Source organism: Schistocerca nitens, chromosome 10 (genome assembly GCF_023898315.1).
Source record: "Schistocerca nitens isolate TAMUIC-IGC-003100 chromosome 10, iqSchNite1.1, whole genome shotgun sequence".
In the NCBI taxonomy this organism is placed as follows: Eukaryota; Metazoa; Arthropoda; class Insecta; order Orthoptera; family Acrididae; genus Schistocerca; species Schistocerca nitens.
Window position 1 is genome coordinate 102,570,170 of NC_064623.1, and position 8,574 is coordinate 102,578,743.

Consider the following 8,574-nt stretch of genomic DNA (forward strand, 5'->3'; position numbering starts at 1 on the left):
GCCTCGTCTGTTCCACCTGTTCACAGATGGTTGACGACTCACGCGGGTCACCTCTCACCCCATTGCATCCTACATCTCCTGCTTTGGAGGTCCTGGTGGCTAGGGAAGCTGCTGTACGTTTTGTAGAGAACGTTGAGTATCAAAAGGCTCTGTGTGGGGAACAGCATCCTGTTGATGCAACACTTCATTTTCATGTTGTAAGAATACCAAAAGAATGGGTCTAACAATATTCGGCATGTACCGAGCGCTGGTTAGCGTCCCCTCCAGAAACACCAAAGGTGACCGAGGTATGTAGCTTATCACACCACACACCATAATGCCTGGGTGGGGCCAGCGTGTCTCGGACAAATGCACTCTAAGAGAAAGCGGTCACCAGGTCTATAAAGCATGTGCAAACGACTATCACTTGCTTGCTGTAAGAATCTGCCCTCATCGCTGAAAACCGCAGTGCACCATTTCATCTTCCAAGTGATCCTCTGATGCCACCAGTCGATCCATGCACGCCGATGCTGTGGTTTATTGGAAGAGAGGGCTAGAGGTGTGTGTGCCCTTAGTCCCACTGCTAATAACCGTTTCTAACAGTTTGTATTGACACGTCTTGGCTCACAAGCCCTCTTATCTGCGCTGTGCTAGTTGTATGATCTGCCACTGCTGCCCTTACAATACGCACGATCCTGTCAGGCGTCTGAGCTGCACGGACGTCCAGAATCTCATCTAAGGATGTGAAAATCTCCAATCTCTGATACCAGTGGTGTTGCACAACTGACGCAGTACATCCAACTTCCGTGACATTTCTCTGAAAGGACCATTGTGCCACCCCGAAGCCCATAATTCAACTCCTTTCAAACTCGCTCAGTCGACTGTAGGAATAACGACTTTGTCGCTGTGGAATGGTAGCCTGCTTGCTTCACAAGCCAGCACCACACAGAGCCTTCTGGCTAAGAGGATTCCTCATTAAAGGGTGGACTCTGGTAGTTGTGCCACTAAGCTATCTGTTGGCGAACGACGTTGAAACCATGATCAGTATGAAATGATAATTAAATGGACACCGTAGCTGCAAAGAGGCGTTGACGTACTTCATTGGGGACATGTTGAAAATGTGTGCCCCGACCGGGACTCGAACCCGGGATCTCCTGCTTACATGGCAGACGCTCTATCCATCTGAGCCACCGCGGGCACAGAGGACTGCCCATCATACTCATTACTCGTGGCAAATTAAAGTCCCCCACAAGAAGGTCAATGGCCGGGAAGCCATATTTTAACTATATATGACGGTAGTATCTGTTCCCGAAAGAACAGTTACCGTGGATGACCATGCAGCTTTGCTAGAAATTAAATGATAATTAAATGGACACCCTAGCTGCAAAGAGGCGTTGATGTACTTCATTGGGGACATCTATTAGGCGCACTACGAATGTAGTGGTGTGGACATGTTCGGAATGTGGATCTCACGGGGAGCGTGCAAGGGATACGTCCCTGCAGTCGCACTATCCTCTGTGCCCGCGGTGGCTCAGATGGATCAACAACGAACTTAAACGGATGTCTTACGATGTCCGCCCCGAGCAGATGCAACGAACAAAAGTGAACAAAATGAGAATTTAAAAAAAAAAAAAAAGATGGATAGAGCGTCTGCCATGTAAGCAGGAGATCCCGGGTTCGAGTCCCGGTCGGGGCACACATTTTCAACATGTCCCCAATGAAGTACATCAACGCCTCTTTGCAGCTAGGGTGTCCATTTAATTATCATTTCATTTCTAGCAAAGCTGCATGGTCATCCACGGTAACTGTTCTTTCGGGAACAGATACTACCGTCATATATACATAATCAGTATCTACGCTCCAGAATGAAGTTTTCAGATTACAACTGTGTACCCGATCGAGATTCGAGCTCGGGACCTCTGTCTACCGTGGGCAAGTGCTCTACCATCTGGGCTACCCAAGCGCAATTCACGACTGTCGTCACGGCTTTAATTCCTCCACGTCCCGAGTTCGACTCTCGGTCCGCATACAGTTTTAATCTGTCAGGAAGTTTCAGTACATACACTATACCTCAGGAGGTAGCATATCCTTTTATTGGATAAAAATCTACGTCCTCTTTCAAAGTGCACTAATCTTTTTCCCAGCAGTGTATATTGCTACAAAAATGTACCATTGAATCCACAGCTGTAGATGACCAGTTTTTATATGAAGATGATATCTCTTCTTTCTGACACGAGCGAAGAAAAAGATACCATCTTCATATAGATAAGGTTTACCGGCCAATGACCTTCAGTGCGGATGAACTCAAATTGCTCAAACTCTTACGGGAATCGATAGAGCGGCTACCGCGAATAATGAGTGTAGTGGGCAGGGGCACTACAAGCGTGGTGTGTGGTCAATGAGTTGGAAATGTGGGCCTTACTGGGAGCGTGCCAGAGGTAAGTTCCTACAGTCGCACCATCCTTTGCGTCTTCGATAGCTCAGTTGGATAGAGCATCTGCCATGTAAGCAGAAGATCCCGGACCGGAGTCCCGGTCATGGTACATATTTTCAACTGTCCTCGTTGATATTTATCAAAGCCTGTAAGCACCTAATGGTCTGGATTTCACTGTAATTTCATGACCATTGGTATTTAGTTTCACTTGTATTCTGAAAACATTCGAGACCACGCAAGAACATTAGCGAACATCTTAAAAATGAACATTGTAAAAATTTCAGTATTACACGCTCTTATATTTTCTCGAAAGGTCAACAGTAATCTTAAGTACTCTGAAAACCAGTTATCTCTTCATCAATACCCCAGCAGTTTCCCTCCTTTCCAGTTCACCACTGGCGAGATCTATCTCTTTTTTATATTTCTACATACGTGTAAAAGTTAATATTCCTTAACAGACTAAAATCCCGCATAATAAATATTAATCAATTCATTTTCACGTAAATTTTCATAACTTACTATCGCATTCATTTTTCCTTGAGCCGTTCTAATCGATTTACAAAAGTATATGGGCACATACATCTTCCATGGCCTAAATACATTGGTGGTAAAAAAAAAATTGCACCACCAAAAATTGTTAATGTAAAGTAACGAAATTTCGGGAACACATTTGTCTCTGTAATTCTAGTTCCTAAGAAAGTTGTTATCAACAGGTGTTAAAATCAGCGTAATATCAGTTTAATGTCTTGGTTGCAAAATATTGACACCTACTCTGTTAGAAGGATAAACTGGTAGAAGCAGATCTCGGGGAAGACCAGTTTAGATTCTGGACAAATAAAAGAACCCCTAAGGACAGGCAAGCCTACATTTATACCATTTGTAAACTTAAAGCTTTTGGCAATGTTGACTGCAATACTCTCTTTGAAATTCCGAGGGTAGCAGGACTAAAATACAAGGTGCTTAAGGCTATTTACAACTCGTTCAGAAACCAGATGTCAGTTATAAGAGTCGATGGCCATAAAAGGTGGTTGAGGATGGAGTGATACAGCGTTGTAGCCTATCCCGATGTTATTCCATATATAAAATGAACAAGCAGTGAAGGAAACCAAAGAAAAAGTTGGAGTAGGAACTAAAGTTCAGGGGGGAAGAAATACAAACTCTGAGGTTTGCTAATGAGACTGCAGCTTTGTCAGAGACAGCGACAGGAATTAAAAGAGCAGTAGAATGGAATGGACAGTGTCTTGAAAGGATCATATAAGATGAATATAAAGAAAAACATAACAAAGCTATTGGAATGTAGTCGAATTAAATCATGTGATGCTGAGGGAATTAGTTTAGGAAAAAAGGCATGTAAAGTAGTAGATGAGTTTTGTTATTTGGGAAGCAAACTAACTGGCCAAAGTAAAGAGAGGATATAAAATGTAGACGGGCAACGACAAGCAAAAGCATTTCTAAAGAAGAGAAATCTGTTAACATCGAATAGAAATTAATTTTTAGGATGTCTTTACTGAAGGTAGGTGTCTGTAGTGTAACCACCCATGGAAGTGAAACATGTATGATAAGCAGTTTAGATAAAAAGATAACCAAAACTTTCGAAATGTGGTGCCACAGAAGGATGCTGAAAATTCGATGGGTTGATCACGTGACTAATTAGGAAGTTGTGAATAGAATTAGGAAGACAAGAAATTTGTGGCACAACTAGACCAAAAATGACTGGCTCATACGGCACACACTGAGACATCAAGGGATCGCCAGTTTAATATTGGATGGAAGTGTGGGGGGTAAAAATCCTAGAGGGAGACCAAGAAGTGAATACAGTAAGCCGAGTCAGAAAGATGTAGGCTGCAGTAGTTAATCAGACATAGAGTTTCGCACAGGGTAGAGTAACATGGAGAGCTGCATCAAACCAGTCTTCGGACTGAAGACCACAGTAACATCAGGTAACATATTTAAGTAATGCTAGGCGCTCAGTCCGGAACCGCGCGACTGCTACGGTCGCAGGTTCGAATCCTGCCTCGGGCATGGATGTGTGTGATGTCCTTAGGTTAGTTAGGTTTAAGTAGTTCTAAGTTCTAGGGGACTGATGACCACAGATGTTAAGTCCCATAGTGCTCAGAGCCTTTTGAACCATTTTTTAAGTAATGAACATTGCAAGATCACAGTTAAGCGCGACTTAAGCAAATGTGAAATGCTGGTACATTAATAGCTGATGACACCGCCAGAGTGTTGAATGCAAGCATGCAAACTTCCATACATAGTGTTATGCTGGAGCCGGTTGTCAGTTTATGAGAGCCAGCCCTTTTGGACTCTGTTGGTCAGTACAAGGATCGTTAACACTGTTTTTGGGTGATGCTGAAGCTGTCTCTTGAACGAGAAGACCACGGCAACGTATCCACTCTGTGTAGAGCATGTTGCGCTGCAACAGCGGTATATGGGCGAACCTTATCCTGTAGGCAACAGCCCCTGGAACGCTGTTCATGAATGGCAGCACAATAGGTCGAATCACCAGATTAACACATTAATTTAAAGTCAGGATAGCCATGAGAGTGCTCCTGCTGTCATACTAAATAGCACCCCAGCCCATAACTCCAGGTGTAGGTCCAGTGTGTCAAGTAGAGGTCTGCATTATCTCCGATTTTTACCGGCGAGTCCCGCTCGCCCCTCTGGCTCTCGGGAGTATGCGGCCGAGCGTCCTCTTCCGCCGGCTGTGGGCAGCCGATCGCCAGCGCTCGGCCGAGTTCGCCAAACGCTCGGCCGGTCGCCAGTAACCGGTGGACTCAGTGACAGCGAGCGGCGCTTCGTCACAGTCCTTGAGATCAGAGGCCACCGCTTCACATGAACCACTCACTTATTTCTTTTAGAAATGTCTTTCGTTGTTTACTACCAGTTCTATGACCTAAATAATACACTTGTATATGTTACATTTGATGTTTGTTAATATGTTGCAGACTACTGGAGTTTCGTTTTTGAGGTTATCATGTATTCCAGTAATCGTAACGTTAAAAACTGTAATGTCTGTATTTAGTATTTTGTTCTGTTCGGTAGACAAACGGGAACACAGTAGCCTAATCATGGACTATGTGTAGCCTATCTCCGAACTCGGCCACGTATACGTTGTACTAATATTGAATGCATTATCGGGACGGAATGACGGAGTTAAAAATAATACTGACGAAATTTCGTTGCACAAACGTTAATTTCTGAACAAATTATGACCCGTAAATAACGTTACAAGTGAATCATGACTATATAATTCGTTTTTCGTCATTGGTGCTCCCTGATACACAGGCGTCATTTGTGTTTCTGGGGCTATTACTACAGCTGGTGTTTTGAACGTCTTCCTGTGAAGTCAATGAAAGTGGAATCATACATTTATAGTGTTTAAGGAATGTTTCCTTCCTTGTGATTAGGTGGTATGTTGTGAATACTTACGTAATTGTGATGGATCAATAAGAGATCATCCACCTTGTCTGATTCCAGGCACGATCTTTTGCTGGACAGCAAGTATACCGGCCTGTCTAAAATTTCTATCGCTGACAGCACTAGTGGCAGGAATACAGAGAACTCTTCTGGCTACTACCGACAGCCTTGGAAATAACCCCGCGTGTGTTTTCCACCACTGCAAAATTTGTCCTTCGGCACAGCTACAGTCGGATTTGGAGAGCGAAAGGTACCTGTCGAGTTCATTGGTAGTAACTTTGTGTCCATCTTCGTCGTCCTCATCCGAACTCCAGCCCATCCTGGACTTTTTCATTGTCACTGTTTGGTTGAATGGACTCTAAACATGAATGAAACCATCCGTAAGATATTCCTGTCACCTTCAAATATGTATACACCGTAGTTAGAATGACTGGTTACTAAACGACTATATTTACTGTGACATTTTATATGTATCGCAAAAATTACATCACAACGCATTGTGGAATGTTTAAGCTGCGAAACCTTTCCCAAATATCACATTGTAGACGTAATAAATGTTGATCTAACGAAAGATGACAGATTAGACAAACAAACATTCGTTAACTAATTGGTTTCAGTGAATGAACCTTACCATTTACGGGCAGTTCCGAGTACAATCGTCGAACTTCAGCATACGCGGCTTGCTTTTCGTCTGCTGTGAGTTTCTTCAAATGACGCCGTGATGGCCATAGAACAGTGGCAACGTAATGGATAGCCTCAATTTTGCACTTCTCTGTGATGAAGTATGCTGCTCTCCTTTTTGTTTTCGCCATGAGCTGAAAAGGAAACCCAGTATACATAACTGCACTCTGATAATTCAACAGTTGTATAAAGGATCGTAACCTGTAGAAAGTGTTCTTACCTCGTTGTCACTGTCTATTGGTTCACAATGATGTAACAGACTCCTGTACCACGGCAGCACACGTTCCAGCGTTTTTACCTTTGCAGTTTCCAAATCCAAACTCGCTTCTTTAAAGGGGGTTAGAAAAGCGACAACGTCTCGTACGCATACTTCTTGGAAGGTTTCTAACAGTGTCGATTGCCCCCGGGATTCTAGTAGATCTCGAATATCGTCGATTTGACTTATGACGGAATTGAGCATTAACAGCATACTGTTCCACCGAGTTGCAGCTTCTTGCTTCACAGAGTGCCGCAGACGCCCAGAGTGACCCGATCTCTTCAAATAGCCTACTATAGCTCTTGCTGATAGTAGACACGACAGGATTTCAGGGGCTTCGTCTTCTAAGAACGTCTCTTGAAATGGGTGACGAAGCGCGGTCATCAAGCAGTGATCAAAGCAAGGCAAACGGTCGTAAGATTCAAATGCCTTCTTCATATTAGCAAAGTAACATTTCGTAAGATCATTCTTGTTAATTCCTAACTCGAGAATCCGCTCTTCGATTTCGTGCCGGTTCTCTCCCGTCTTAGGTACGTCCGGAAACTCTGTTGTTAACAAAACAAGCGTTTCTAGCTGCCACTCATCATTCACATAATGCGACGTCACAGTCAAAAAACTTCTCTTCTTGTAGTTATCAGACCACAGATCAGCGTCTAAAGCGCACATTTTGTTCTTTAAGGCACATATTAGCTTGGGCACCATTGTCACCCGTATTTTGTCTGCCTTTTCTTTAACATGCCGCAGCTGGCCGAAGTGGCCGTGCGGTTAAAGGCGCTGCAGTCTGGAACCGCAAGACCGCTACGGTCGCAGGTTCGAATCCTGCCTCGGGCATGGATGTTTCTGATGTCCTTAGGTTAGTCAGGTTTAACTAGTTCTAAGTTCTAGGGGACTAATGACCTCAGCAGTTGAGTCCCATAGTGGTCAGAGCCATTTGAACCATTTTTAACATGCCGCGATACAGTGGTAGGGTGCGGAAGAACATCTTCTACACTGACTTTGCCGTAAGTGGCGCCAACATTGATGAGCTCCTACGAATAATTCTTGAAGCCATTCTTACTACAAGTATTTAACGGTAGCAAATCTATTCCACTCATATCGACCAACCTATCAACAACAACTTTCTTTATGCTACTCGGTACTGCAAGTGGCCGGTGTACTTCTGCTCCGCATTTACTTTTGCAGTGCCGCATCATACCTGTTGTGGTTGACTGGTACTAAAGTATGGTATCACATGTGGTACATTGCACGAAACTAGCAGAAGCCTGCGTGAAGGATCCACTACAAGTGCAAACGATTTCCAAGCTTCACTTTTCGCCTCCTCTTACGACATGTCTTTCTTCTTCAGGACTAATGAGCCACTTTTAATTGTCTCCATAATACTTTGTTTCATGAATGGAACGTTTACGACCTATACTTGGTTTGAAACTTCCTGGCAGCTTAAAACTGTGTGCCGGACCGAGACTCGAACTCGGGACCTTTGCCTTTCGCCGGCAAGTGCTCTACCAACTGAGCTACCCAAGCACGACTCACGCCCCGTCCTCACAGCTTCAATTCCGCCAGTACCTCGTCTCCTACCTTCCAAACTTCACAGAAGCTCTCCTGCGAACCTTGCAGAACTAGCACTCCTGGAAGAAAGGATATTGCGGAGACATGGCTTAGCCACAGCCTGGGGGATGTTTCCAGAATGAGATTTTCACTATGCAGCTGAGTGAGCGCTGATATGAAACTTCCTGGCAGATTAAAAGATTTGGAAGATAGGAGACGAGGTATTGGCGGAATTGAAGCTGTGAGGACGGGGCGTGAG

General features: G+C 44.1%; 1 non-coding gene across 1 annotated transcript; it reads right to left on the reverse strand.

Moving 5' to 3' along the window:
- Positions 1 to 1,102: 1,102 nt before the first annotated feature.
- Trnat-ugu (transfer RNA threonine (anticodon UGU)) lies at positions 1,103 to 1,177 on the reverse strand. Its single transcript has one exon. It is a non-coding gene; the product is annotated as a tRNA-Thr (tRNA).
- Positions 1,178 to 8,574: the final 7,397 nt, after the last annotated feature.